We start from the raw sequence: 27,920 nt of genomic DNA, 5'->3' as shown, positions 1-27,920 counted from the left end.
CCAACTGAGACGTGTATATCTGAGCACCGTAATACATCGAAGAGTCGAGAGGTGGCGTTTACACAGCAACGGACATCAAATCGCTGATGGTAATGATGACCTGTTACAAAGCTGTTCGATTGTGTTCGGTGAGCATTGAAATTCAAGTCCATCTTTCCTGAACTTTCCTGAACTGCGTCAGAACAGAGCTAACCGTCTCAAGCAGGGCATCAGTGTTCTGGGAAATTAAGGTTAGTTCTAAAGAACAATACTTACTGATCAGCCAGAATGAACACTGACCTAATATCGATATAAACTCGTCCAAGCGATGTAGGTGCAAACTGGCGAGGAATGACTTCTAGTGAGACACGCGCGGCGCTTGTAGCATCAGTGAGCGCGCTGTCGATGTGTGGAATGAGGAAGGCGAGCTATCTGAGTTTGGCCAACGGCAGATTGTGATGGCCTGGAGGCTCGGCAAGTGCATTTGCAAGCTGCACGACTTGTCTGGTGTTCGAAGAGTGCGGTGGCGAGTGCCTTCAACACGTGGCGAAACCAAGGTTATACTACGTCCAGACGTCATGGGGTTCGGCGGCCACCCCACATTATAGATGTCAGACGTCGTAGGCTGGGCAGACCGCTAAAAGAGGAGAGGCGGTGCACTGTGGCGGAACCAACATCATACTTTAATGCTGGGCAGAGGACAAGTTCCTCCGAACACACAGTGCGTCGAACACTCCTAACGATTGGCCTCAGCAGCCGAAGACACATACATGGCCAATGTCAACACTGCATCTGAGACTAAAATGGGCACGTGACCATCGGCACTGGAGGTTGGCGCAGTGGTAGAGCGTTGTATAATCTGATGAGTCCCGACATCTTCTTCATCATGCCAATGGTTGGGCGCCAATCCGTCACCTTCCAGGGAATCAGCTCCTTGTCACCTCTATTACGGGACGGGGACAAACTCTGGGGAACATTCACGTGAACATCCATGGGTCAAGTGGAGCTCGTGCATGGCACTATGAGGGCCAAGGAGTATCGTACACTAGTTGCAAACCACGTACACCCCTTCATGACGATCACGTTTCCCGACGACAGTGACAGTTTTCAACCAGACAGTGAGCCATGTAGCGGCCAGGAGTGTGATGGAGTGGTTCGAGGAACACAGTGGTGATTTCCGATTGATGTACTGCCCCACAACTCGCCAGATCTGAACCCAATAGAATACATCGTGGATGTAACTGAACGGGGAGTCAGAGCTTATCACTCTTCTGCCCGGGAATTAGGAACTCGTGTGATCATATGTGGTGCCAACTTCCTCCAGCGACTTACCAAGGCGTCGCTGCTTCCACGCCACGAGGTGTCGCCGTTGGTATCCGTGCCAGAGGTGGACATACCGGCTGTTAAATAGGTGATCCTAATGTTCTGGTTGATCAGTGTATGAACAACACCCACCTACTACTGGACAGGCAGTATTACCATTCATTACGGACAACTAATTTTACGCATAATTAATGGCTGCGTCTCGCTGTTAAAATTCTTTTCACTGTTACAGAACGGGACAGTTCCTGCAAGAACCGGGTGGTTGGGACAAAATGGCCATTCATCTGCAAACGTAAGCAGAAAACGGTGTTTTTACGATCTGGTGATGGATATAATTACACATATGCTTATGTACTTCTGGGCTTATAGGATGTAGCTCTGCTATAGCCAAAAAAGTTTATATTCGTACATTCGGGAACACAAATGAAGAGTAATTGGTCAGATGGAAATACTTTCAATCGAAATGGCAAACAGTGTGCGGAATACAAGTGCGCAAACGTTCTTTTATCGTTGTGTGACATGACTGTATCTTTTACAAAATGTACGTGAACGTAATGAAATGATAAATGATGCGACGAAACAGGAGTACCAAACTGAAAATGGAACACAGCAGTATAAAAAAAGGTTGCTGCCTGCTCGGATAATTCCGTATAGGCGCCTCTCAAATAAAGAAGACACTGCTTCTTGTGTTCTAAGTTACATGTAGTGTAAGGTCAGCAGATCTTTAATGAGACTCTTGTTTGTCAAATGGTAAACGGACTGTATTTATTACCTGTAAACGATGTTTCCATCGACTGCGAACGCATTTTGTGTATTTAATTAATTTTTTAAAAAATGGTTCAAATGGCTCTGAGCACTATGGGACTAAACTTCTGAGGTCATCAGTCCCCTAGAAGTTAGAACTACTTAAACCTAACTAACCTAAGGACGTCACACACATCCTTGCCCGAGGCAGGATTCGAACCTGCGACCGTAGCACTCGCACGGTTCGAGACTGAAGCGCCTAGATAATTCATTTTACATACAGAGTATTACATAAAGTACGAATATCTTGCGGAAATGTACTTTCCATCGGAACAAGAGAAGATTGTGACAAACTTGGGCCCGAAACAACGTACTTCCTGAGGTATGAACATTCTGAACAATTATTCATATGATGAACTGGGAGACTTTTGGTTGTGGATATGACAGTCTTGTTTTGGCGTATCTTTAACGGGGTGAATTGAGTGTTTAGATATACAGGGTGATTCAAAAAGAATACCACAACTTTAGGAATTTAAAACTCTGCAACGACAAAAGGCAGAGCTAAGCACTATCTGTCGGCGAATTAAGGGAGCTATAAAGTTTCATTTAGTTGTACATTTGTTCGCCATTTCAGCCAATAAAGTTTCTGGTCCCTTTTTCTTCGAAGGTGCTACTGTAACTGGACTACAGTATCTGGAGATGTTAGAGAATTGGCTGTTCCATCAGCTCGAACAAGAAGCACAACAATTCATATTTCAGCAGGGTGGAGCGCCACCACATTGGCACTTATCTGTCCGTAACTACCTGAACGTCAACTACCCGAGGCGATGGATCGGCCGCCAGGCAGCCCGTGACAGAGCACTTCATCACTGGCCTCCAAGAAGCCCTGATCTTACCCCTGCGATTTTTTCTTATGGGGGTATGTTAAGGATATGGTGTTTCGGCCACCTCTCCCAGCCACCAATGATGATTTGAAACGAGAAATAACAGCAGCTATCCAAACTGTTACGCCTGATATGCTACAGAGAGTGTGGAACGAGTTGGAGTATCGGGTTGATATTGCTCGTGTGTCTGGAGGTGGCCATATTGAACATCTCTGAACTTGTTTTTGAGTGAAAAAAAAACCTTTTTAAATACTCTTTGTAATGATGTATAACAGAAGGTTATATTATGTTTCTTTCATTAAATACACATTTTTAAAGTTGTGGTATTCTTTTTGAATCACCCTGTATTTATCACAGTGCCGTAGACACATTTAAGTCTGAGTCGAATATTTTGAGAGATGGTAGTACTTATCGAAAGAGAAAACAAGTCAAATAAACATGGGTCAGGAAGCACATGTTGAGAGATCAACATATATTCATACGACGTCCATTCATAACATTTGCTCATAGAAGTTAGTCGATGTTACGTCAATATGTATCTGTTCCTTCGTCGTAAGGAATCTCGCATCGACTATGAAGTACCGCTTAGAAAAGGGAACGAGTCAGTCGTCGCACACTAATTGTAGAGTTAGTGCCTCTGTCCCATCCGCGCAGAATAAGCCAGGCTTTCCGTTGTTTACCTTTCGGTCTGTAAGTGGACCTATATTCATAAGACGCTAGGAAAGTCGACCAAGCAGCTTATAACATGACATCCTTCCACTTCTATTTTTTCGCTTAGAGGGCATAACGTCTCTGATTACTTCCATTTGTTGAATTATAACAGAAAACCGTGACTGTGCAATCAGTTGGCTTTTCTTTGTAACGAGAGGCACGAACGAGAAACGAAAAAATACTGAACTATTCGTATGTACAAACAGCACAGTATTAGTAATCACAAAAATGAAGACACCTGTGTAAGTACGTAAGGGACCATATATCTACTGAGAGTTGCGAGTAGTTTACTGTATAATAACACACACTATTATAAATAAAATTACAGTATAATACGAATCGTACCGCACAACTGACTGCAGACTACCCAAGACTCAGTCTTACCTGTGCTTACAGCACTGTGATAAAGGTATCTAAACACTCAGTTCACCCTTTTAAAGGAACGCCAAAGCAACGACTGTCCTCACATCAACAACCAAAAGTCTCCAAGCTCATCCTATGAAAAATTCTTCAGATATCAGGAAGCACGTTGTTTCTGGCCTAAGGCAGTCACATGTTACTCTTGTTCCGATGAAAACTACCGTCTCTCAAAACATTCGTACATTAACACCCAGTATACGACTTGTTACACGGTAAGCGATGATCTTCATTGACTCTGATCACTAATAGGAATAGTGCCCCATATCCAACTGTAATTATAGCATCTGAGATACACTGAAAAGTTTTGATATTGTTTATTGCAACACAGAAAGTGAAAGGTTATCTCCAAGTCCTGCAAGAATCAGACTGGAGTAAGCGAGTAAAAGAACATGAAAGAGAGGTAGTAGTTGAGGAAGGAGAAATAAAGTGTTGTAGCCTATCACCGATATTCTTCAATTGATATATTGTGCGAGAAGTAAAGGATAACATGGAGAGACATTACAATTTTGTCAGAGATGACTAAATATCTGGAAGATCAGTTGAATGGAATTGATAGTGTCTTGAAAAGGTTATTAGGTGAATATCAACCAAAGCAAAACAACTGTAGACGAACGTAGTCGAATCACAGCAGGGCAGTTGTGATGGAATTATTCCAACAAATGAGAAACTAAAGACAGAAGTTGAATATTGCTACTGGGGTAGAAAAATAATATTATGCTCGAAGTATAGAGGATATAAAATGCAGAGTGGCAATAGCGAGATAAGTGTTTCGAAAAACGAGAAATTTGTCAACGTCGAATATAAATTTAAGTCCTAAAATCGTTTCTGAAAAATTTGCTAAATGTAGTTTTATAAGGAAGTGAAACGTGAACGACAAACAGTTCAGACAAGAAGAGAATAGAAGCTTTCCATATATGATGCTTACATCTATTGGGGGAAAAGATATTTTTCTGCTACTTTATTGGAGCATCGCGGATAGGACGCCTCCTTAGGTATCGATGAATCGTTATTTTGCAGAGAGATACTAAGTCCTGACTGCAGCGAGAAAGTTCATAGGGGTTTACACTGAGGGAACAAAAGTCACGGGATACCTCCTAATATCCTGTCGGACCTCCTTTTGCCCGATGTAGCCGTCATAATTGCGAAATTGTTGGCGGTGCAGAATTTTGTGCACTAATTGACCTCTCGATTATGTCCTATGAACGTTCGATGGGATTCATGCCGGGTATCTGGGTGGTCAAATCATTCGCACGAAATGTCGAGAATGTCCTTCAAACCAATCACCAACGATTATGGCCCGGTGACATACACACTGTCATCCATAAGAACTCCATTGTTCTTTGGGAACACGAAATCCACGAATGGCTGCGGATGGTCTCCAAGTAGATGTAAATAACCATCTACATTCAATAATCGGCTCAATTGGATCCAAGGACCCAATCAGTTCCACGCAAACACCACACCGTTATGGAGCCACCACCAGCTTGCACACTGGCTTGTTGACAACTCGTGGGGTCTGCGCCACACTCTAACCCTATCATGAGCTCTTACGACCTGAAATTGCGATTTATCTGACCAGGCCATGTTTTTCTAATCATGCAAGGTCCAACCGATACGGTCACGAGAGCAGGTGAGGCGCTGCAGGCGATGTAGGGCAGTTAGCAAAGGCACTCGCTGAGATCGTCTGCTGCCCTAGCCAATTAACGCAAAATTTCGCCCCACTGTCCCAATGCATACGTTCGTTGTACGTCCCACATGGATTTCTGCGGTTATTTCACTCCGTGGTGCTTGTCTGTTATCACTGACAACTCTACGCAAACGTCGCTGCTCTCGGTCGTTAAGTGAAGGCCGTTTGCCATTGTGTTGTCCGTGGTGAGCGGTAATGCCTGAAATCTGATATTCTTGCCACACTCTAGACAGTGTGTATCTCGGAATATTGTATTCCCTAGCAATTTCCGAAATGGAATGTCCCATGCATCTAGCTCCAACTAGTATTCCACATTCAGAGTCTGTCAATTCTTGTCATGCAACCATAATCATGTCGGAAAACTTTTATAACCTATATAATAATTATAGTAATAATCATGTCGGAAACCTTTTCATATGAATCACCTGAATACAAATGAGAACTCTGCCAATGCACTGCCGATTTATAACTTTTGCACGCGATACTACTGCCCTCTGTATTTGTGAATATCGCTATCCAATGACTTTTGTCATTTCAGTAGACAGGCAGAAATGGAGGGGTCGCACCAGCGTCGAGAGTAGCACCAAACCATGCTTTTGACTGAAACCACAACAAGAACAAAAACGTATCTCTCATAAAATAGCGTCTTCTGACAGGTAGTATCTTCCTGCAGGAACAGTTATTAGAGAAATTACTTCTCAAATGTGTGCATATTAAAAAGAATACGTGGATCGTTATATGGTCTTCACTGTAAAGAACATGTTACTATGTCTTAGAAGCTTCAATAATAACCCCAGAGACGATTCACCTCACCAAACCGAGCCCGAAATCAAGTATGTTCGAGGCCATCTCCTTTTCGGAGCTTGTTTGGTTTGGGTCCAACGCCCTATAGAGAAAGCGGCTGATGTACTAACGCTGCGTCGAACAACTGAACATGTGTCTGAGGCGTGAGAGGGACAACGCCCGCTTTATGTAACGCAATGTCGGCTTATCGGGACGGCAGGGCGTCACTGGGGCGGATGGCAGATGTTGTCCTACATGTGTACTCTGCCAGCACTCGCCGCCAACTGCCGTACTGTATAAATGGTAACACACAACACTCTGCGTGAGAACACACAGCCGGCCGGTGTGGCCGTGCAGTTCTAAGCGCGTCAGTTTGGAACCGCGTGACCGCTACGGTCGCAGGTTCGAATCCTGCCTCGGGCATGGATGTGTGTGATGTCGTTAGGTTTAGGTAGTTCTAAGTTCTAGGGGACTGATGACCTCAGTAGTTAAGTCGCATAGTGCTCAGAGCCATTTGAATCATTTTTGAGAACACACAGCTTGACACATATACGACGCAGTGCAACAAAATTTGGCCACTTTTAAGGCAGTACGAATTAGAACTCACCTTCCTAAACGCTAGATATTCTTTTTGCTTTTAATGATTGTTTTGCACGAGCGGGGTGCCATAAAGTAATAAACACTTTGTCTTAAGTGTGCTGCTGGTTAAGGAAGTTTCCCTCGGATGCAGGTGTAATGGTAAAGTGTGTGCCTGCAAACGAGAGTAGTCGCAGTATCAAATCCACGTCGTTCCACAGAATACTTGGCCCAGCCTTTAACCCAGATTACACCTCTCAGTGGCGTTGAAATTCGCCGAGAACGACACATGTTGTATATTCCGTGTTAAAATATAGGTCCCTTTTCCGTGGTAGTATTTACTGGGGTATAGTTGTGGTCCGAGTCCAAACATGAATCGCTGATGGGAGGACAAGCGAGTGGGCGACCAATGAAATTACAGACGAGTAGTTGGATATATGTGCCCATATTTGTCATGGAGGAAAGACATTTTCAACAACGTTTGCAATGACTACAGGATCAACGTTAAGAGTGTGTTGATAAGAGGGTACTACTGCACCCCACTCAAACTTTTCCCACCGGACGGCCCAACGATTTACCGCGTCATTATGATACGTATTCCTGTAGTATTATCGCACTCTGCCAACTGTGTAGTACGAGGTGCATCAACGGTACCAAAAGACTGGCAAAATGTGTGTACAAAGCAGACTGTCCTTAGTTTAGGCTAAGGGTCAAAGACACATGCACACAGAATCCACGTATGCTCAACTTGTACGCTGAAGAGCACTGAAAGAAGAATAAAATTTGAAGGATAAGAGACGCTATTGCAGAGATTTGAAGACGACGAGGGCCTTCTGATCGACTCTAAGGAAGCTTTAGAAGAACAGTTACTGCTAGAAGAGCTGTCGAAAGGAATGGACAGCTTACTTTGCACATGACGTGGATTAAAAATAAACTAAGCAAAACTAAAGGTGATTAACAGTAATAGAAAGGTCGCAATGGTGCAAAAAGTGAAACAATTCACAAGAAAATATGGAAATTTGACGTATGTTCCTATGGGACCAAACTGCTGAGGTCATCGTTCCCTAAGCTTATGCACTACTTAATCTAAAACAAAACAAAAAAAATCGCTCTGAGCTCTTCTGAGGTTATCAGTCCCCTAGAACTTAGAACTACTTAACCTAACTAACCTAATGACAACACACACACCCAGGCCCACAGAGAGGACTCCAACCTCCGACGCGGAGAGGGGGGGGGGGGGGGGGGGGAAGGGGAGGCGAAATTAGCAAGGCGCCTCAGATCACGTGGCAATTCCCAAGACAGTCTTACAGTCTTTGCTATGAAACGGCTGTCCTGATAACAGGTATTGTCATGGAACACAGGAAGGAGTTCCTGAAAGTGTGCGCCTGGAAGCCAGCATTGTGTGGAAATGAATTAGAACCATCGTAAATCTCGGGAAGAAGAAAAGGGAAGCAACTGATATGCAGCTCTATTGAAGAACGTTAAGAATTAAGTGGGCAGAAAAAGTAAGATATGAAGAAGTGCCAAATATAATAAGTGGGGCCAGAACATTGCTTACCAGAGAATGGGACAGGTTAGGGAGACACCCGCTACGGCTTCCAGGAATGTTTAACTTTGTGATGGAATGAGCAGCAGAGGGGAAGAATAGTAGAGGTAGACTGAGACTGAAACATACAAAGCAGATTATGGAGGACCCGTAAGCCTCCCACCCCTTGTTCTTTAAAGAATCTTACTCCTGTGTATAAAACAGCTTCAAACGTCTGATAGCATTACAACTGAGTTAATGTGATACGTATTTGATGTTAAGCATGTAAGCGAGATAAATTTTCCAAAAGGTCTGAAAATACGTTTAAAGTTTGTTAGAAGTAGCAAAGTGGTCTCATTATCTGAAACAGGATGAGTATTGTTTGGATGATGTGCGCTCCGTTGCAAGCAGTAAGTAGTTTCCACGAATCTCAATGTTTATGACACCATAGCTGCTGAAGCACATTACGTGCAATGATATGACTTCGCAAGTACATTCACTGGTACACATGGATACCGTTTGGAAAATGTGTTTCAAATAGAGATGACAATAAGGAAGCGATAAATTTAAGCGTCGTCCCTGATGCTGAAGTCACCTTAGCTGCGTGGTCACCGCGTCTGATTCCCAGGCAGTGGGCTCGAGTTCCGTTCCCAGCTGGGCCGAGAATGTTCTACGCTCGGGGACTGGGTTTCGTCGACTCGCAAGTTGCCCTATGTGTCGTCAACTGTGAAGACTTACACCTCGGCGGCCGATACTAAAAAATGGTTCAAATGGCTCTAAGCTCTATGGGACTTAACATCTGAGGTCATGAGTCCCCTAAACATAGAACTACTTAAACCTAACTAACCTAAGGATATCATACGAGGCGACCGTAGCAGCAGCGCGGTTCCTGACTGAAGCACTTAGAAACGCTCGGCCACAGCGGCCGGCGGCGGCCGATCTTACCCAGGAGGGACACTCCCTGGTATCAATGCCATACGATCAGTGCACTCCATTTTCACTGATGTACAGAAAAAATGTAAGCGATAATTTTTTTTTTCCTTTAATAATTTTGTGTGTGTATTTGTGTGTGGGGGGGGGGGGGGGGGGAGGGGGGAGGGGGGTAGGGGGGGGGGGTTGCCACGGAGAAAAAGTTTCCTAACGGTTTGTAATTATATGTAAAGTTTGTTGGAGGTCGCTGAGTGTTCTCATTCTCAAGGCCTGAATGAAAATATTTCGTGTAATTTGGGCACCATGAGTAACAACAGCTGAAGTCGTATACGCTGTTGCTAACCGTAATACCTGTCTTTCTGTGTTAAACTTCTAACATAAGATTATGCACGGTGCAGTCGCATTAATGTGACCACCGCCTATGTTAGACGTCAACCTTCAATAACCACTCACGCCGGTCGCGGTGGTCTAGCGGTTCTAGGCGCTCAGTCCGGAGCCGCGCGACTGCTACGGTCGCAGGTTCGAATCCTGCCACGGGCATGGATGTGTGTGATGTCCTTAGGTTAGTTAGGTTTAAGTAGTTCTAAGTTCTAGGGGACTGATGACCATAGATGTTAAGTCCCATAGTGCTCAGAGCCATTTGAACCATTTTTGAATAACCACTCACGAACGGCAGGTGGCAGCACTAGCAGTGGAGGGTATACAAAGCGTGTCACGGGTGGCGGGGGGAGGGACGGACGCGGATAACAGTGCAGTCGTTGTCGTAATGCAAAAACGTAGTGACTTACCTAATGCCCAAAACGGCACGATCATTGGGTTTCCGGCCTAGGGTGGAAGCATTTCCAAAACGGCTAAGCTCGCAAACTGTTCGCGTTCCGCCTTGATTAAAGTGTATTGTGCATAGGAAAATGGCGCTATCCAAAACCGAGTCAATTGTGGTGCACCATGCTTTATAGATATGTGGGCTCCAGAGATGTGCCAGCCATGGTGGCCGAGCGGTTCTAGGGGCTTCAGTCCGGAACCGAGTGACTGCTACGGTCGCAGGTTCGAATCCTGCCTCGGGCATGGATGTGATCGATGTCCTTAGGTTTGTTAGGTTTAAGTAGTTCTAAGTTCTAGGAGACTGATGACCTCAGATGTTAATTCGCATAGTGCTCAGAGCCGCTGACCTCGCAAATGGTCCAAAAGGCTACCAACAGGGGCCTGGTTAGTGGACCCATCCTGGCTGCTGTTCCCCAGCAACAAAGTATACCAAAGTACACCAAAATCGCAACTGGGCGTCCCCTGAGTGTATGGTAGGTGGTATTTTCGGATGAATCACGTTCTATCCTCCATCTGACAGTTGGCTATTGGAGTGTACGGATCAGCAACAGTCGTCGGAACTGTTCAGGCCGGAGGAGGGAGCGTTATGGTCTGTGGAATGTTTTCGTTGCATTCCCTGGGTGATCTCTTAATTCTAGAAGGCACAATGGATCAACACAATTATGCATCTTTCCTTGGGGACTACGGCCACCCCTATATGCAGCCAGTTTTTTCTCGGCACTATTCCATCTGTCAGCAGGACAATGCAAAGTACCACACAGCTCGCCGTTTAAGTGCGTGGTTCGAAGTGCACCACGATAAATCTACTATTCTCGTCTGGCCACCAAACTCATCAGATTTAGCCCCGATCGAAAATCTGTGGGACCGCTTTGATCGGGCTGTTTGCGCAGTGGATCCTCAACCGAGGAACCTAGCGTAGTTGGCCATGACACTGGAGTCGGCCTGAATCCAAATCCATGTCGGTACCATCCAAACCCTCATTGACTGTTTTCCTGCACGTCTTTCGCTGGTACACGCTGTAAAAAGAGGTTATTCAGATTTCTGAGAAGTGTTCACATTGATGTGACAGGTCAGAGTATCTCTTAATGAACACATTATGATAGCATTTTATATTTTTAAGTTCGGTCAGTATTTATATGAAACATTGAAAATCAATTTTTTGGCTACTGGAGGACGTTCGATAGGCAACCTGCAACTGCAGCTGTGCATCGTGTACCAGGTTAGCCGTTTAGTAATGTAGATTTGGATGTATCAGTTACGTAGAGATGAAACAATTAGCCCAGGACAGGAAAAGACGGAGGATGGGATGAAACCAGTGGAAAGGTATGTAAAAAAGAAAAGAAACAACCGGTCAAGAGCGAGTATGACTTGCGCTCTGTGGATTCAGTACACTCCTCATTATGAATATAGACAACAATAATTTTGTGTGGCTTTCTATTGGACGCCACTTCAGCGACTTGTGTGCCCCTAACCTTCCCTACTTACCCCAACTTGGAAGAGGGACCTACAATCCAACGTGGAATACGAACCACATGTCTTTTCTGGAGGCTTCTCATGTCATTGAGAGGTGAAGGCTACGTTAAAAGGAAGATTGATACATCCGTGGTCAGATAGCGATTCGATCCGGTATCTTTTAATTTCGAGGCATGCGGTTATAGTGATAGAACACCAGGACCGAGATATGTATATATAATTCATCTATAGATTTTTGACTTGTATCAGAATATGTTATACATATGGCCGTATCCTTCGGCTGCATTGCTTAAAAGCTTAAATTATTTATACCGCCAAGGGATCGTAAACCTTAGTGTTTGAGATAAATTTCAACTTGATACCTCTACCCGTTCCTGCGAATATGGGGTCTTAACAGATGGACGGAGAGACAGAGGAACAACAAATGGCAAACGGCCACATCTTTCGATTGTATTGACTTAGAAGCTTAACTCTCTTACACTGCCAAGGGCCGTAGAGCTCAGTATGTGACATAATTTTAACTAGATATCTCTACCCTTTAACCACTGGGCTGCTACGGTCGCAGATTCGAATCCTGCCTCGGGCATGGATGTGTGTGATGTCCTTAGGTTACCTTAGGTTTAATTAGTTCTAAGTCTAGGGGACTGACGACCTCAGATGTTAAGTCCCATAGTGCTTAGAGCGATTTGCACCATTCTCTACCCGTTCCTGTGAAAAAGTGGTCTTAACAGGTGGATGGAGAGACAGACAGACGGACAGGGAAGTGATCTTATAAGGGTTCCGTATTTACCAATTGATGAACGGAACTCTATAACGAAATAAAGGGTGTCGTAATTGTACATGGTTGAATGAGAATTGGCAGACATAACAACTGTGGCAAATATGCAGGGTGATTATATTTAAGCTAAACTTTCAAAAAGCTGTAGAAATAACACCACTGGTCAGAATGACGTCAAATTGCGACGGAATATTATCGGAGAAGGGGGAAAACTTATGACAGAAGAAAAAAAAATAGTGTGGAAGCTGATCAATAGGTGGCGCTCTGTGTGTCAGAATACGTAAATGAAAACACGTCCGCCCCCGGTAGCTGAGTGGTCAGCGCGACAGAATGTCAGTCCTCAGGGCCCGGGTTCGATTCCCGGCTGGGTTGGAGATTTTCTCCGCTGAGGGATTGGGTGTTGTCCTAATCATCATCATTTCATCCCCATCGACGCCCAAGTCGCCGAAGCGGCGTCAAATCGAAAGACTGGCACCCGGGGAACGGTCTACGCGACGGGAGGCCTAGTCACACGACATTTAATGAAAACACCTGCCATGCGCACAACCCACTGAAGTTGAAACAAACACGGCGGGTACACGGCTTTACCTCCTTTCCCGTCTACGACGTTCGCCATGACTGTCTCAATGCATTATCGCGCTCTGCTTGTAAAGCTGTATTATTCTTTTCCAATTTGACGTCATTCTGACCAGTGGTCTTATTTCTTCAGCTTTTTGAAAGTTTAGCTTTAATTACAATCAGCCTGTACATCTTTGTGCCCAAACCTGAAATGTGTTCTACGTTCTTTACTGGTTTGCAGTCAAACATTGACGGTAATCCAGAAAATAAAACATTTGTCTCGTTTATAATCCGTATGTCTATATGCCTATAAAAGAGGTTCAGTTATTTCCAGTGCAACGTTTACTACCGTAGACGAGACACATATTTCAGTTCTCTAATATCCTTTATAAATGTGACTCAGATGTCAATTCTCTTTCGACATCTGTCCTGTAAGTGTGTTACTTGAAGTATTTACATGTTCCACTCTTCACCGAAATCCCTGTTTGATGCGACCTGCGTTAATCGTTCACGTTGTTGCAATTTTCGACTACCAATAGGTATTGATATCCCACACTACTTAGGAACTGAATATTTGGTGTATGGTAGCTCCGCTCAAATGTAGAGAAATGAACTGTATTACGGATAAATAGTGGAAATAATCGTGTTAAACTTATAGTAGATAAATTTGGATATTTCCGATAGTTTGCAGTGCATTTGTTAGTAAAGCGCATACAAGGCTACTGTGACATGTTCGAGACTATTACTTGACGTCGGGGGTCCATCTTACTGACGAAAGGTTTAGTAAAGCAGTATACACTGACTGACGTGCCCCGGAATCCGAAACACATTCGGAGTTAATTTGTGCTGAGCAGACTGCGCTTCCTGCCAACAGATGTCAGTATCGTCACATCTGTTGGCAATCTATACGCCTCACTAACACTGTTATGGTAGTAACGAGAAACAACATAACAAACTCGTCAAGCCGCCATGTGAGCGGATGCAAGCTGTAATCACATGGACACACACACTTCCTGCGAAGCTTGTTCTGCTTATCTCCGAGCGACCCGAGACACACGCAGTCCCCAGTCAAGACGGCCTCTCTCCCAGTGCGACTCGGACGCCGCGACGGTGAAGCAGAGATGCGCTTGTGGTGTGTGTTGACAGCAGTGGCGGCGATTGTGTTCGCGCTGATAACCTCGAACAGGGCTGCCAACGTTGTGACTGTGCGAGGTTATCGACAGACGACTGCGACGCCGGCGCTGAATTCGACGACTCCGAAAATATCGCAGATCATCAATGTAAGACCGAGGATTCCCACCTGCCCAGATGGTCAGAAATACCTGATGGGCAAGTGCCGCGTAGTCATCAGGTGTGTGCGCAGCTGCTGGTCCTACCATAGGTTTTCCCTTTCTGCAGACTTAGTTACAGCATCACAAAATATACGTACATAACATGTCACTCCTCGGTGACGTTACACCACTATAAATACCGTTTTGAAGTGTGACGTTGGTTATATTATAAGTTGAGAGTTTTCTTCTTTTAAAGTACTCCATTACATGGGCGAGAGAGTTAATGTTCACGTGTGGGGTTACACTCAGCTGTAAGTCACTGGTTCGAATCCTGATGGTGCAAGAATTTTTCGCCACCGATATCAGGGCGGAAAGGGGAACAGAGCTATTTTGGCATTCGTTTTCGGACGGGTATGGTGGGGCTCACTACGACTTCCTCTCCTGTGCCACCCTCTTCACCTCACAAGGGGAGGCCAACACGTTCGGATTACGGATTTACTTCAAACTTTGTGCACTTTTAGTAGTGCATTGGGACAACATAATGTGAAAGTAGTAAGGCGCAATACTTATGCGATTTCGGGAAAATCGCAAAAGAAGTTTTACACATAAGTAATGTAACGGTACCTTGAGTACGAGCTGGTGGGGGTCATGTGATTAGCGTTCAACCTCCGTAATTGGTGGGTCGCTGGATCGAGTCCTGCTCAGAAGTTTTTTTATTTATATTTTTTCAACATTAGTAGTATTATTTCATATATATTTGAACGTCAATATGCTGAAAAGACACGTGCACGAACTTTCATTGAATGTCCAATGTTATTTGGTTGTTTGATACTTTTTACTATCGGAACAAATATCAAATTGATAACTGTCGACAAGTAAACGACCAAACGCATAGAGTTTTTCTGAAAATGTGTGCCTGTCGTGATTACCGAAATCCCCTACATCTGCAGTGGGTAAGGTACCGAGAACTGCTTTGCACCTGGACGCTTCGATCTGCAGACACAGGTTTCAAGGACGGGAAGCCGAAGTGAAACATCGATAAATAATGGTGTAGATAATTATATTCAGTAATAAAAAAATGGTTCAAATGGGTCTGAGCACTATGGGACTTAACTTCTGACGTCATCAGTCCCCTAGAACTTAGAACCACGTAAACCTAACTAACCTAAGGACATCACACGCATCCATGCCCGAGGCAGGATTCGAACCTCCGACCGTAGCGGTCACGCGTTTCCAGACTGTAGCACCTAGAACAGCTCGCCCACCCCGGCCGGCTATTCAGTAACACAATGAGTTAAAATACGGCAGAATAAGAGGGAAATGTACGATTAATAGTCGTATTTGCTTCCGAAATTACAGGTTGCAGGATAATATTTTTCATACAGATACAGAAAACATAGAACAACACAGCATCTACTGCATCGAATGTATACCATTTTTGAGCAAAGCTCGTTGACAAACTGAAATTTTTTTTCTTTCTTCTGACAATTTAGAATCAAATCGTAGGTAACGCAACATTTACGAAAATGCCAGTGCCGAAAATCTGCGATGTATGATTGGACGTATTTTAATAGCATCTTCAAAAGAAGCAATTTCTCGTTCGTTGTCAATCAAATATGAACCAGTCTGAAGGCCCTTGACAATGTTTTCAACTTGCCTATAGAAATAAAAGTGGCATAATATGTTATTGTAATAATAAAAATTAATAAACAGCCAAATAACACTGGATGTTCTCTAAACGTTCATGAACATAATCGTGTCTTTTAATCATGTTACGAAATAATATGATTAGTGTTGGAAAAATCTTAATAAAAAAAAGATGAGCAGGACTCGATCCAGCGATCGACGGACTGTTGAGGTTGAACGCTAACCACATGATCGCCAGCTGCTCTTCTGAGAGTCGCAACGCACCGGTACATTATTGACGCGTAAAGCTTCTCGTGTGATTTTCTTGAAATCGTGTAAGTATTACACCCTATTACTTGCACCTTATGTTGAACAAAGTTTGAAGTAAATCCGAACGTTGTAGCCTCCCTTTGTCAGAGCAGCCCAGCGCTCTCACTTACTTGCTGGGTATATTCCAGTCTTTGTCTTTCCCTACAGTTTTCACCCTCTATAGCTTCTCATAATACTAAGGATGTTATCTCTTAACACGTCCTGTCATCCTGTCCTGTCTTCTTCTCAGTGTTCTCCACGTATTCCATTGATAGCCGATTCTGCGGAAAACCTCGTCATGCCTTGCCTTATTCGTCCATCTAATTTTTAACATTCTTCAGTAGCATCACATATCAAATGCTTCGATGTTCTTCTGTTCCGGGTTTCCCACAGTTCATTTTTCAGCACCGCACAATGGTCTGCTCCAGACATACATTTTCAGATATGTCTTTCTCAAATTAACACCTATACTTAATACCACTAGGCTTCCTTTGACGAGGAATTCTTTCTTTTCCTATGCTAATATGCTTCTTGTATTCTCCTTACTTATTACGACATGCGTAATTTTGCTTTCAAGGTAGCAATTTCTTTTCTTCGTCTCCTTTATGGAGGAAACTTGTAAGTAGTATAATTTCTTTCTCAGAGGGGCTTAGTGAAAATTTCTCCGTTTGGGTGCCACTACTATAACCGTAATCCAAGCGAGGTCATCAGTTGGGTCGGAGTACTTGTTTTCGTAAACGTACTTTCCTGTTTCCGGCCAGTTCGCATTTACTGACGTGACACAACAATGTGCTTATATCAAGTTCGTGGGATTTTTTATTTGTCCTGAAAAAGCTTCCCTTTTAGGTTAAATATACTCGTAAGGAACTAGAAAAAGTAACAGGCGATCAAATTCGGCTAGCAGGACTGCTGCAGAAATTTTCTCATTTTGTTATTGTCTAAACGTTGTCCGAAACCCTGCGCTTTATGCCCCATGCCTTGCAGGGTTCAAACAATTACTGAATAACAGCGTCCTGGGGCCTCTCCTGCAAAATAAATATTTTCTTTTTAATTGAAAGTAACTTCAAGTAAAAGTAAGTAAATATCAGTAAAGATCTATTGAAAAATTATTTCTTGAATCGTCATAATAAAAGTCGTTTTTTCCGCAGTACTTAACTGAATCGTTCTAGCAGCTGAAGAAAGTAATTCTTGCTAAATGTGGTGCCTTGGGGAATAAATTCACGTCGGAACAGCAAACCAACATCTGTTCCATGTGTGATTCTCACATGTTTTGCTTTCTTCTGCTGTGGTAGTGTGGCTACTTTCCATTGGCTCGATTGTTGACTGGTACACTATGTGATCAAGAATATCCGGACACCCGGCTGAAAATGACTTACCAGTTCGTGGCGTCCTCCATCGGTAATGCAGGAATTCATTATGGTGTTGGGCCACCCTTAGCCGTGATGACAGCTTCCACTCTCGCAGGCATACGTTCAATCAGGTGCTGGAAGATTTCTTGGGGAATGGCAGCCCATTCTTCACAGAGTGCGGCACTAAGCACAGGTATCTATGTCGGTCGATGAATGAAGGAACTGGTGTGTATTCGAAAGGAAAACTTTCAATTGTAGGTTAACATTTCTATTGCACACATGTAACAGTAGTAATGGGATAGCGGTACACATATATACACTGAAGAGCCAAAGAAACTGGTACACCTGCCTAATATCATGTAGGGGGACGCCAGCTAGCACGACGAGCAAGGGGCTCGACTAATGTCTGAAGTAGTGCTAGAGGGAATTGACTCCACGAATCCTGCACGGTGGTCCATAAATCCGAAAGACCCTATTGAATGGTTCGCACGCTGACACAGCACTGAAATCTGCAGTAATTTGCGGAAGTATTGCACTTCTGTCACGTTGAACGATTCTCTTCAGTTGACATTGGCCCCGTTCTTGCAGGATCTAAGGATCTTTATCCGGTCGCAGCGAGATCGGAGATTTGATATTTTACCGAATTCCTGACCTTCACGGTACACTCGTGTAATGGTAATATGGGACAATCCCCACTTCATCGCTACCTCGGAGATGCTGTAGCCCATCGCTCCTGCACTGACTGTAACAACACGTTCAAACTCACTGAAATCTTGATAATCTGCCATTGTAGCAGCAGGAATCGATCTAACAATTACGCCAGACACCAGTTGTCTTATATAGGCGTTGCCGACCCAAGTGCCGTATTCTGCATGTTTACATATTTCTGTATTTGAATGCCGGCCGGTGTGGCCGAGCGGTTGTAGGCGCTTCAGTCTGGAACCGCGCGACCGCTACGGTCGCATGTTCGAATCCTGCCTCGGGCATGGATGTGTGTGACGTCCTTAGTTTAGGCAGATTTAAGTAGTTCTAAGTTCTAGGGGACTGATGACCTCAGATGTTAAGCACCATAGTGCTCAGAGCTATTTGAACCATTTTTTTGTATTTGAATACGCATGCCTATACCAGTTTATTTGGGGCTTCGGTGTATAAATGGCGATAGTATAGCGTACACAAGGTATAAAAGGGCAGTCCATTGGAGGAGCTGTCATTTGTATTCAGGTGATTCATGTGAAAGGTTTCGGACGCGAATAAGGCCACACGACGGGAATTGACAGATTTTGAACGCGGAATCGTAGATGGAGCTAGAAGCATGGGACGTTACATTTCACAAATCATTAGTGACTTCAATATTCTGCGATCCGTAGTGTCAAGAGTGTGCCGACAATACCAAATTTCAAGCATTAGTTCTGACGATGGACAACACAAAAAATGGTTCAAATGGCTCTGAGCACTATGGGACTTAACATCAGTGGTCATCAGTCCCCTAGAACTTAGAACTAATTAAACCTAACTAACCTAAGGACATCACACACATCCATGCCCGAGGCAGGATTCGAACCTGCGACCGTAGCGGTCACGCGGTTCCAGACTGAAGTGCCTAGAACCGCACGTCCACACCGTTCGGCCGATGGACAACACAGTGGCCGACGACGTTCACTTAATGAACGAGGGCAGCGTTTGCTTAGAATTGCGCTAACGAAGAAGCAGTGCTGCGTGAAATAACCGCAGAAATAAATGTGAGACGTAATACGAACGCATCCGTTAGGGCACTATGGCGACATTTGGCGTTAATGGGCTATGGTAGCAATTGACCGACGCGAGTGCCATTGCCTGCAGCGTCTCTCGTAGAATCGTAACCATATCGGTTTGATTCTAGACGACTGGAAAACCAAGGCCTGGCCAGATGAGTCTCGATCTCAGTTGGTAAGAGCAGATGGTGGGGTTCGAGTGTGGCGTAGACCCCACGAAGCCATAGTCCCAAGTTGTCAGCAAGGCATTGTGCAAACTGGTGGTGGTTCCATAAATGTGTGGCCTGTATTTATATGGAATTGACTGGGTCCACTGGTCCAACTGAACCGACCACTGACTATAAATGATTATGTTCGAGTACTTGGATACCATTTGCAGGCATTCATGGATTTCATGTTATGGGTGGCAATGCATCATATCACTGGGCCAGAGTTGTTCACCATGGGTGTGAATAACACTTTGGACAGTTCGAGCTAAGGATTTGGCCACCCAGATCGCCCAACACGAATACCACCGATTACCTGTAGCACGTAATCGAGAGCTCAGTTTGTGCACAAAATCCTGCACCGGCACCACTTTTGCAATTATGGACGGCTAGGGAGGCAGTATGGCTCACGACTTGTTGAGTCTATGCCACGTCAGGTTGCTGCACTACTCCGGTTAAGAGGATGTCCGACACGATATTAGGAGGTATCCCATGACTTCTGTCACCTCAGTTTAAATCATAGCAGTCGAACACAATGTGGTTCCTTTAGTAAGGCAACATCTGATTCTTTATCGAATTGCTTCATTTGCGAATGTTGTTGTTGACAGTGTCTTCAGTCCGAAGACTGTTTCGATGCAGCTCCACACGCTAGTCTACGTTGTGCAAGTCTTTTCGGTCTATGTGACTACTGCAACCTATAACCATAAGAGCCTACCTACTGTACTGATCTCCCTCTAGAGTTTTTTATCCTTGACACTGCTCTCCATTATCAAAGTGAAGATTCCTTGATGCCTCAGAACGTGTCCTGTCAACCGATCCCCACTTTTAGCCAAGTTATGCTGCAGGTATGTTATTTTTCCAGCTCGATTCAGAACTCCTCATTAGTTACATGATCTGCCAATCTGATATGCAGCATTATTCTGGAGCACCACATTTCAAAGGCTTCTATTCTCTTTTTGTCTGAACAGCTGGTTGTCCATATTTCACTTCCGTACATGGCTGCACTCCAGACTAACGTCTTCTGAAAGAGTTCCTGACGTTAAATTTGTATTAAATGTTAACAAATTTCCGTTTTTCAGAAACGCTTTTCTTGCTATTGCCAGTCTGTAATTTATATCCTATCAGACATGAAAAATCGTCATTTATTTTTCTACCCAAATATCTGACCCCATCGCGGGTTGAAACCAGTTGGCGGTAAGATAAATAATGCGATTGTGGCTGTCATTTTGAGTAATTCACTATAAGGAAATTAATCACTGTTTATCTCCATACAACTATGTTGTCTAAAAAAATCTTATGGAAGTACTTCCGGTAATAGGCGTATGTATGGAACTGCGACAAATGCGTTTTGGAAGTCAAGAAACACTGCATCTGTCTGTTTGCAGTGATACACGGCTTTCAGGATGTCATGTGAGAAAAGTGCGAGTCACTTTTCACGTAATCGATGTTTTCGGAAACCGTGCTGCTTGGCATGAAGGAGGTCATTGTGTTCGAGATAGCACATTACATCTGAAATCAGAATATTGTACGAGATTCAGCAAGATATGGCTGTCAAGGATTAAACAGGTCTATGTGTATGTAGGCTCCAGTACTTATACAGGGATCACTAGACAAGCACATGATGGACTACTGTGCAGCGTTGCATCAAATCAGACTTCCGATTGAAGACCACAACAACAACAAAATATTCTTCGTGTATCTTCAGCCTCACACTTATAATGTCCACACTGGACTCGAATAAGGGGGTGGATGGTTCAACCCCGCGTCCGGCCATCCTGATTTAGGTTTACCGTGATTTCCCTAAATCGCTCCCGGCAAATGCCGGGATGGTTCCTTTGAAATGGCACAGCCTATTTCCTTCCCCGCCCTTCCCTAATCCGATGAGACTGATGACTTCGCTGTTTGATCTCTTCCCCCAAACAATCCTTAGAAATTCCACTTCAGATTCGATGGCAGATTTGGCAGGAATGTTAACGTACCGTCGTTGACGAGGTCATTAGAGACGGAATACAAACACGGATCGGGGGAAAGACTGGGAAGAAGATCATTCACATTTGGATTTTTGGTTCCAGACTCTCATAATCTTCTCATCGTGAGGAGGATTATGGTCTTAACAGATTATGACATTACAGATGATTTAATAACTTGTATTAGTGTAGGGAATCCGTCCTGTTCATTACAAACGACTGACTCCGGCTTATGCCCTAAGTGATTTAGTGAAATTACGAAAAATCTACACCATCTGATCAAAAGCATTTTAACACCTATATGTAATGCGGATCTGGCCATTAAGTGCCACGAGAGGTGGATCCATCAGTATAAAAGGAAGCGGGGTGTATTGCGTTGTCAATAGAAAAGCAGTAACTACAGAATGGTTAGATGGTTTGGTCAGGTGAGTTCAGTCACTAAGAACGTGGACCAGTCATTGTCTGTCATCTGAGGAACAAATACATCAGGCTAAACCAAGAGCACGTAGTCATCGTGTACTTAAGGACACGATCGTCGAGCACTGTGGAGGGTGGTTGTAAAAAATAGCATGAAATCTGCGGAAAAAAATCACTCGAGAGTTCGAAATTGCTACCAGGAGTACAGCCAGCACAATCACTGTGCCTAGGCAGTTTAAAAGAATGGGATTCAATGGCCCACACTTCTGTAATCAGCGCTAAGCAACTCCTAAGATGGTATAGAGAGCGACGCCAGTGGCCAGTGGATGACGACTTATTCGGAGATTGGAAAGGTTTGGTTTGGCGAGTTGTGGGGAACTTTACCTGTCATTAAGAAAGCGGGTAAATGTGGAAGGATGAAAACATATTTTGTAGCAATTTGTTCTGTGTACAATAGAGGTAAAGTTCGGAGACGATGACTGACCGTACCAGCATGACGACGAAACCTGTCGCAAGGCAGCATTTTTCAGGGAATAACATTCCTAAAACGAAGTGGCCTTCCCAGTGTTCCAATTTGAACCCAATGGAACACCTTTGCGGTGAGTTAGAACATCGATTTCCCTCCAGACCGCAGCTTACATCATGACCTTCACTGGTTTGTGCTCTTAAGGAAGAATGGGATCCCATTCCACCGTTGACATACACACACTTCAGTAAAAGTGTCCCCATCAGACTTGAAGCTGTCATAATGGCGAAGGTTTGAGAGACCACAATATAATCTTCAATATTGGGTGCTCGGATACTTTTTGTCAGGTAGTGTATTTTGGATGATTGGACGAAGATACGAACTGCAAGTCTACCAATGTGCCAACTCGCGCGCATTTGGTGTTTTTCACAAAATTATTAAGTGGTTCTCAGCAAACGGACTCTCTTTAAATTTTGATAAAACACAGTATATACAGTTCCGTACAATAAATGGCACAACTCCAGTAATAAATATAGACTTTGAACAGAAGTCTGTAGCTAAGGAAGAATTTTCAAAATTTTTAGGTGTGTCCATTGATGAGAGGTTAAACTGGAAGCAACACGTTGATGGTCTGCTGAAACGTCTGAGTTCAGCTACGTGTGCTAGTAGGGTTATTGCAAATTTTGGTGATAACAATCTCAGTAAATTAGCTTACTATACCTCCTTTCATTCACTGCTTTCATATGGTATCATACTCTGGGGTAATTCATCGTTGAGTAGAAAAGTATTCATTGCTCAAAAACGTGTAATCAGAATAATTGCTGGAGCCCACCCACGGTCATCCTGCAGACATCTATTTAAGGATCTATGGAACCTCACAGTAACCTCACAGTATATATATTCACTTATGAAATTTGTTGTTAATAATCCAACCCAGTTCAAAAGTAATAGCAGTGTGCATAGCTATAACACCAGGAGAAAGGATGATCTTCACTATGCAGGGTTAAATCTGACTGTGGCACAGAAAGGTGTAAATTATGCTGCCACAAAAGTCTTTGGTCACTTACCAACCAGCATCAAAAGCCTGACAGATAGCCAACTAACATTTAAAAATAAATTAAAAGAATTTCTAGATGACAACTTCTTCTACTCATTGGCTGAATTTTTAGATATAAATTAAGGAAAAAAAAGAACTTAAACATTAGTGTCATGCAATAATTTGTGTAATGTAATATCTTGTACAGACATCTTTTATTAACCTGACAAATTCCACATCATTACGAAGTGTCGTATTCATGATCTATGGAACAAGTCTTAATCTAATCTAATCTTTGAGACCCGATGCCAATTTTTTCTAGTTCATTCGATATGTCTTGTTCAATTACCAGCTCTACGTCTCGAGAAAGCCACACAGAGTGTAGTTTACAACGGATAGTTGATCATTTCTGAGATGAATGACGTCTCATCGCTCGAGTAACGACGACGAAAATATTATTTTGTAGAAGATAAATAAAATTTATCTAGTAGAAATTGAGGTGTCCCTTCTGTAAAACCGCAATCGTTATGAAATAGCAGACCCCTGGAAAGCTGGCGAGGACCTAGAAGTAGGTGGTTCTGAAATGAAAGGAGCAATACAGGGCTAAAAAGTCGGAGGAGGGCGAAGGTCAAATATACAGCATAGTTGGATGCGCACATTAGGCAGAAAAAGTTCTGCAGCAAATCAATGAAAAGGCTGTTGACTGAGAGGAACAAGTAGATGAGCTGATATGAGTGTAACATTCTGCAGTGGAGGCTTGTTGTTTTCATACAGACACCGAGCCTGTGCGCCTGGAGTCCTTTTAATTACAGAGATAAATGGCGCAAAGCGACTCGTACAGAAGCCGTTGCCTGAGCGGTCTCTTTCGGGTAATCAAATACGCCCGTCCGCCCACACGCGCGAGCGCCCACCCACCCACACACACACACACACACACACACACACACACACACACACAGACCCACATTCATGCATACATATATATACACACACACACACACACAGTCCCAGCGATATAAACACTGCTTATCGCATATGCAGAGTGCCGCATGTGCGGAGAGGGCCAGGGAGATTTTTCTCACAGTGTTTGTGCCATCGGCAGGCCGTGAAGATGCGGCTGCACATGTGTCTCGCAGCTGTGGTCCTAGTCGTCCTCGCGCTAGTAGCTCCTCAGAGAGCAGTTAACGTCGTGGGCGTGCGTCATTTCTGGCCCGCCACACGACGTCCGACAACGCAGAGACCAGCGCTTCCAGAGGTTAATGGCGCCAGGATTCTGAACGTGAGGCCGAGGAGGACGCACTGCCCCCCTGGCCACTGGTTCTTCAAGGAACGGTGCCGTAAAATCTATAGGTTTGTGCTGTGCAAACTCATATCACTGCAGCAGAACAAGCAGAGAACTCATGTTCCTGCCACTGTAAAATCCTTTGCTGTTCAAACCCAACATTTTGATTACATGAGGGCTGTTCACTACCTTCTCGTATTAGGAACGAAGCAACTTCAGAATTATCTGGCTGCACATTATCTGGTTTGCTGTTTATTCGTGTACAGTTCGGTAATTTTTGAAAAAAATAAGAACGAAGCCTAACGGGTCTCATTGTAATTAGAAGTTATATTTTGGTTAGAATAAACTGTTATGACTGTCACTCTTCTTCTACTGAGGGAAGACAATGCGGACCTCAATCCCGATGGTCTCCGTTGCTTCCCATTTTATCTCCAGGTAAATGTGCGGCTCTATCCGTGTAACATGTCCGCGGCTGGTTTCTTGTCCGAGGAAGACTAGACGACAAGGGAACCGAAACTTCCTGGCAGATTAAAACTGTGTGCTGAACCGAGACTCGAACTCGGGGCCTTTGCCTTTCGCGGGCAAGTGCTCTACCAACTGAGCTACCCAAGCACGACTCACGGCCCGTCCTCACAGCTTTAATTCCGCCAGTACCTCGTCTCCTACCTTCCAAACATCACAGAAGCTCTCCTGCGAACCTTGCAGAACTAGCACTTCTGGAAGAAAAGATATTGCGGAGACATGGCTTAGTCACAGCCTGGGGGATGTTTCTAGAACGAAGTTTCCACTCTATAGCGGAGTGTGCGCTGATATGAGGAAGGGGCGTGAGTCGTGCTTGGGGAGCTCAGTTGGTAGAGCACTTGCCCGCGAAAGGCAAAGGCCCCGAGTTCGAGTCTCGGTTCGGCACACAGATTTAATCTGCCAGGAAGTTTCATATCAGCGCACACTCCGCTGTAGAGTGAAAACTTCATTCTAGACCAGGGAACCAGTTACCACGCACATCGAGGCGCTGAAATGAGTTGATCTGTTATTAGACTACGTAGGACCAAATTCTTTTTTCTACACTGAAGCTTTGTCTTTCCGGAAACTGAGAAACGTCGTCAGAAAAATGGTGAATCAAAAACAGAACCAGAAGAAAACTGAATGACTCAACCTTGAAAGTCAACTGAATGCAAGCGATACGAAATTTTGTATGCTTTAATTATAATTTTGTAAATAACTTGTCAATTTTCGCCCAGTAACGAGTAAGTTACAGTGGGACACCAAAACTAACGTAACGTAGTGGGCCACTAAAGCTAACAAACCAACATAATGCAGCGGGCTTTCAAATGAGACGTGCAACATGTTTTGTAAATACAGCAAAAAGCAGTATTCGGTTATAAAGGTGTATTTCGGGTTATCTGTGTGTTATAGTTACTCGCGCAGTCTCGGCTCCGAATCAACCCGGTAGCTTGCTGTGCTTTATTTTCTGATACATTCTAAGGCAGTCTCCTTTTTGGGATATAAAATTTACCTAACGTCCCTGCCATTTTTGAACTCCAACAAACAGGAATTTTACAGCTCTTTAAAATATGTCTCTGTCTCGACATTGAGCTGTGTCAGCCATTTTTTTCAAAATTGGGATGAATAAGAAATCGTAGTGAGACAAGAAGGGTCGGGCGAATACGAGGGGTGACGTAGCAGTTAATAATGTGGATCATACAGTTCTGAGGACGACAGCTGCAAATGAATGTGCTGATCCATTGTCTTGGTGGGGCAATATTTACTTCTTAGGGAAACAGGAGTATTTTTACCGTTCCCTACTATACTCAGTAAAAACGGAACAGGATCAGATTATTATCCGTCCGTCTTCCTGCCTGTCTGTCCGACTATTAAAAATCCTTTCTCTCAGGACCGACTAGACATATCAAGTTGAAATTTAGGTCACATGCTATTGCAGTGGAAAGAAGACGCCATTTATGTCACATATTTTGATACTCTGAAACACGCCCATCCAAAGCTAAATTGTACCTCCCGCTGGCCTACAATCAAGAAAATTGGCAAGAAGCAAGACTTCACAGTATAACTAAAGGAAAAAAAATCCCAAAACTGTTAATTTGTAATTAATTCTCTCACACGGATTTCTTTTGTCATTTGTCCGACTGGCTATCTTTCGGTCCGTCAGTTAACACTCCTTTCTCCCAGGAACGCGCAGACGTATCAAGTTGACATTTATGCCATACACTAAGGTTTGCTATTCCCTTGGCGCTGTAGTAAATGTAAAGTTCTAAGTCAATGCAATTGAAAGATTCGGCCTTTTATGTCACATATTTTTATACTCGTAAACTCACTCATCAAAACCTACTAGAGTACCTCCCGGTGACCTAGAATCATGAAATTTGATAAGCAACAAGCTTTTACAGTAAAAGTAAAGGGAGCAATCCGATAATAGCTAATTAGTAAGTATATCACACGAAAAAACTTTTTTCTCATTTGTTATCAGACTGTCTGCCGTCTGTCAGGACCCCTTTTTCTCAGGAAAGGGTGAGTGTACCAAGTTGAAATTATGTAATACACTAAAATCTGACAAACTGCCTATGGGCTTCTGTCTCGGGTTCTTCGGCCGACGTTCATTTAATGATTTTACTAACGTTTCTCCAGCACGAGTGGCTGGCATTGTCAAAGTTTCACCCTCCATTGCCGGTGGTGAACTGGAGCCGAGCTCGCGGCCCCAGACTATATGTACCTGGCGTGCCTACGTCCGAGGGCTTCTCCTCCATTTCCTGTGCGGTTCTCCTATTGCTACCTGCGACGGTCGTTCGCTGCAGTACGGGAAGCCAGGATCCGTTTACCGTAAGACTTGCCTCTTTCTTGTTGAAGCTGTTTGCGTGTTTTTGTATTTCTACAGCTTCCCTGAACAAGCGCGTGTGATAGTGCTTCTCTACAGCCAGAACTTCCGTGTCGGCGCAATTTACTACGTGGTCGGTCTCACTCAGTGCGTGATCTGCCACGGCCGATTTCTCCCCTGCCCAACCTGCAATGTCGCTTATGTTCTTTGATCGTGGTGT

The 27,920-nt window shown here is 44.0% G+C and overlaps 1 protein-coding gene across 2 annotated transcripts in view; it reads left to right on the top strand.

Moving 5' to 3' along the window:
* Nucleotides 1-27,920, top strand: part of LOC124789453 — an 81,328-nt gene that overhangs the window by 42,132 nt on the left and 11,276 nt on the right. The window contains exon 1 of one of the 2 annotated variants that reach the window (XR_007016120.1): nucleotides 24,618-24,941. The exons of the other annotated variant lie outside the window; for it this stretch is intronic. The gene's annotated coding sequence lies outside the window, so the exon portion shown is untranslated. Of the gene's footprint in view, nucleotides 1-24,617; nucleotides 24,942-27,920 lie in introns of those variants that run through there. 2 annotated transcript variants of the gene reach the window in all.

This window comes from Schistocerca piceifrons, chromosome 3 (genome assembly GCF_021461385.2).
Source record: "Schistocerca piceifrons isolate TAMUIC-IGC-003096 chromosome 3, iqSchPice1.1, whole genome shotgun sequence".
In the NCBI taxonomy this organism is placed as follows: Eukaryota; Metazoa; Arthropoda; class Insecta; order Orthoptera; family Acrididae; genus Schistocerca; species Schistocerca piceifrons.
Note: the sequence above shows the minus strand (reverse complement) of the source record. Positions and strands in the feature narration are given on the sequence as shown.